The sequence below is a fragment of the Plasmopara halstedii genome (assembly GCF_900000015.1).
Source record: "Plasmopara halstedii genome assembly, contig: Scaffold_658, whole genome shotgun sequence".
Taxonomy (NCBI): Eukaryota; Oomycota; class Peronosporomycetes; order Peronosporales; family Peronosporaceae; genus Plasmopara; species Plasmopara halstedii.
The window spans coordinates 1,548,417-1,553,156 of record NW_020187575.1 but is presented as its reverse complement, the minus strand read 5'-3'; positions in this window follow the sequence as shown (position 1 = coordinate 1,553,156).

The following is a 4,740-nucleotide window of genomic DNA, read 5'->3' as shown; positions in this document are numbered from 1 at the left end:
CGACAAACAGCGTCGCTGTACCCACACCGTCGATGGTGTTCGGCACTGCCGCAAGATGAGTCATCTTGTTAAAACGGTCGACAAAGACCACCACACCCGCGTTGCCCGCCGATGTCTTCGGCAGGCCAAACAAAAAGTCCACACTAATGGACTGCCAACACCCGGAGGGTACCGCTAAATTGGCCAGCGGCGCTGCCGCAGTCGGAGAGGGTTTTACCCCATGACACGCCTCACACGTGCGCACATATGCGCTCGTTCATTTGTACAGCTTGGGTCACCAAAAGTGGCAACTCACCGAGCTGTACGTCTTCTCATGACCGAGATGACCACTGAGTGGGGTCTCGTGGGCCTCATAGAGGATACGGTACTTCAAACTCTCATCGTGGGGATCCACAATTCGTGGCGTATCCGTTGAATTGGTGCTATAATTTAGCAACCCGTTATTCAACAAATATCGGTGTAACCGTGCGCGCAAACACGCCAACAATTTGTTGTCCGAGTTTCCAAACTCTTTGCTCCCGAGAGCCTGTAGCAGCGCTACACACATACTATCATTCGCGTACGCGGCGAGTATCAAGTCCGACACTGACGACGACACAGCCATGATATGAGCAAGCCCATAATCCGATCTGCGTGACAGCGCATCAGCCAAAGCATTCTGCCTTCTGGCTTAAGTTTCTCCTCCAAGTTATATTCTGCAAAGAATGAGAGCCACCTGACCATTCTCTGCGAAAAGTGAGACGACTGGGTCGCAGTGCGTCATGAGGCGTGATTTGTGTAGTTCACAAACAGCTTTGAGCCAAGCAGGCGCACTCTGAACTTGGCAAGTGCATACTTCATCGGAAGTAATTCCTTGTCGTAAACTGGGTAGATCTTCTCAGCAGTCTAAGCTGACGAGGTTCGAGCGCGATCACCCGATTTCGTCACTCGGCGTCTGCTTACAGCAGTGCACAGCCGATGGCAAAGTCCGAAGCGTCACAGACGACGCTGAAAAATTGATCGGGGTCTGCTAACGCCAGTCCCACACGAATAAATGTACGCTCATAAACTGACCACCAAGCCTTTTTTTCATGAAACCAGACCTAGTGAATTGGTGCATGAAGGAGGCTTTCTTTGGCCCTGTCAAAAGCCTCCCGATGCTCGGTGTCCCAACACCATTCTGTTTGGTTCTTAAGGAGATTCGACAATGACCGTACTATTTCTGCATTAATTTTGCTATACTTGTGCAAGTAGTTGGCGAGGCCAAGCCACTTGCGCAAGTCTTTTCTGGTTCATTGAAATTGGCCAGTCCACAATGGCCTTGGATTGAGCGGGATCCGCTCGAAGGTCACTCTTCCCAATGAAGCACTTTAAAGGGAATTTCTTTCGCGCCGAAGATGCAGTTGGCTGGATTAGAATACAGCTTGTTTCTGCGCATGCACTCGAACACTGCTCTCAAATGAACGATGTGGTTATCCTCATTGGTACTTCTGTGCCCTGCACGACTGCAGACGAAGATCTCGTCAAAGTGAATTTGTGCATACGCCCGATGGGGCCTGAATAATTGCGTCAAAAGACGATTAAATGTTGCTGGTGCATTTGACAGCCCTTGAGGCATCGCTAGCCACACCCAGAGCATGTTGCTCGGAGTACTCATCGATGTCAGCGGAATATCAGTCGCTCATATGAGCAATCGGTAATACCCATCGACCAAGTCGAGTGCACTGCACTTTGTACAACCAATCATATTGTTCTGAAGAACATCCTGGGAATCAGCGTCTGTGCCGGAATTATGGCAGTGTTTAGCTCATTGTAAGCATGGACGATATGCCAATTGCTGTTCGGCTTCCGGACACAAAACGTGGGTGTTGAATTACTCTGACGTACCATTCTTGCGTCGTGCTTTGCACGGAAAAAGACGTCACACTACTCCTAGGGCAGGGGCCATTGGCGTGTCACGCAGTATTTGGTTCCCGGGACCAGGTTGATCTCATGACAAACAAATCAGTCACGAGGTATGCCCGTCCGCGGGTCTTTGTAAACGGCGTCTTGAAATTTCTTTACCAAGGATAGTACGGATTCGAGGGATCCTTTAGGATCGACGATCCATTTCGTGCGTTCAGCACCCTCTTAGTGTCCTCCAAGACAGCTTCATCCAGAAGCAACGACAAGTTACGTTTAGCCTTTAAATGACCACCTCGGCTAAATTGCCCGCCGTCAAGGCCGTCAAAAATTTCAAGGGGTATCTTCTCCAGCTCAAGAAGAGCATCCACCGGGGAAATATCCTTAAGGGTGACGTCGCCGCCTTCCTCTTCCGTCAAACCGTTGAAAAGGGTATACAGCTGTGCACTATCGTCTACGGTAGACACAGTCTAGATCAGGTTCGACGCCCTACGCCTTGCAAATAATATACGGCTTCGCCGTCTTCCCTCTATATAAATTTTACGTGTTTCGAGATCTGTGGGAACACGCACTCAGCGTCGTCCAGTGTCCCCACCACCTGCTCTATCGGAGCCTTGATGTTATTAACGACTTCTGACGAAAAGTTGCTATTTCCGTACTCTTCGTCTTAGTTGATAACGTGCCACTCCACGCGCATCAAAAGAGCATTGCCCAAGATGTCTCGGAACTCATCCGATCATGCTACTCTTGGTATGCAGCAACTGCTTAAATACTTAAGCAGCGCTTAGTGGGTTACGTGCCACTCCACATACATCACTAGGGCCTCGCCCTCGATGCCTCAGCTCTTTGCCGACTATGCCACTCTTGGCATGCAGCGACTGCTTAGATACTCGAGCAGCGCTCGGTGGGTTACATGCCACTCTACAGCGTGCGAGCCACGCTCGGGACTCCTGTTCAAAACACCTTCGAATTTGAAACTCGGATACTCCAATATTTAGCACATTGACCGTATCGGTCCGGCGCCCGCGCCAATAGCGCTTCTGCTTCCTAGCAGAGGTGGGTTCATGACTCATCAAAGCTCCACCAGAAGAAATGGGCGTAGCGCCCAAAATCTTTGATCTCCAATTTATCCATGGATCTGGTGTTCCAAGCATGCATACCAAGGATAAGGTCATACCTTGCATCTAAGTCTAAGACTAAGCAGCATCCCACTCTATCAAAGTCAAGGAATTTGACACCATGGACCACAAGGACCCTCGGCACAGTGAAACCAGTCCCTGTCCCAAAGCGAACAGTGACGGTGTCACTCAACCGCGCAACCAGCACTCAGCACACGGCTGACTACCTTGCATCGTGGAGCGTCAAGCATAATTCCCCGACGATCCGGAATCGATCAATATCTTCCCTGGCTTCTCAAAGCTTTTCACGGTCGCTTTTATGACCAGCAAGCCCGTCTTGCATACACGTTCCGTGTTCATGAGCACGTAGCACTTCGGGGCTAGACTCTGCTGCTCTCTACCCCTTTGAGGCACAACAGAACTCAGTTATTCCCCAGTAGGGCGCCCCGCGCCTACTGGGCTATCTCGTCTCCCCCGCGACAAACCAGACTGGTAAGTAGTGCGCCTTGCACAGAGGATAATCAGTCCGAAGGTGACGGGTGTCTCCACCGACAAAACACCGTCAGATGTTCGATCGCTGCCCGGCAGCTGAAAGCTCTGCCTTCTCTTTCTCAGCATAGCTGAGATCCATCGGCTCAGGTCCGTTTGACGAGCTGCTAGAGTGTGCATTCTGTGATGCCTTAAAGTTGAATTCGGTATTCAATGCCACAGGGACTGCCTATTCGAATGAAGAGGGAAGACTTCCATTCTGGCCACGCCAGTGCGGAGGCCCTCTATAAAGACGGTCACTATGACCCCCTCGGGGAAAGGGTCGGCTGTCATCCCGGCAATGAGAGTTGTCAACGCTTGGGCAAAGTCCACCAATTTCTTCTTTCCCTGTCGTGCGGCAAAGATACGCGATCGCACGCGATATGTCTGATAAATCGGCGAGAACACATGCAAAACCTGCCGCTTCAGCTCCTTCGAGGAGGGGAACACTGCTTCAACAAAAGTGCCGCACGTCTGTGCCCACTCTCGCGCTCGACCACCGAGCTTAGAGATGGCTAGCGCCACGCGTGTTGCTCGGTCTGGAGCATGGCGGTTGCGATGGCCATCTTGACCCCTCTCACCCAGAATAGGAGATTCTTTCCATCCTTCCCCTCAAAGACCTTAACGCTCACCATGAGCGGCTGAGGTCGAGGGAAGTCATCCGTCACCGACGGTAGCGTCATAGACGCAAACGATGCAGACATCTTTCACTGCATTTGCTCTAGAGGCGTTTTCGAGTTACGAAAACGCCTCTAGACGCGCACCGATTGCCTCGGGGCCTTGTGACACAAGGTGTTGCACGCCTTCCGGGCCAAGCAAGGACATCAGCTCACCAAGCCCGTCCTGCATGCCCTGGCGCAAGGAGGAAAATCCCTCCATCCTCACAGAGGATCAGTCGAAACGACTCAGGTGTAGATTGAGTACAAGTGCTACCATGTGCAGCGGGGCTGCCGTATCTTTGCGCTTGAGGAAGCGTCTTTAGGTCACCGACCTTTCGTTCTTTATAAGAACCAAGTACTAGCGCAGCGGATCTCAATCCGCTGCCTCTAAAAGTACTTAAAAAAGCCTTACCAAGGCAAACGAACACTTCTGTTTAAATTCGAAACTGATTTTTATTTATTTTTATCCTCATGTTCAAAGTCTAGATTTTTTGAATATACTAAATATATAGGAAAATCTAAATACATTCATAACTACTGGCTACCTAGCCCCT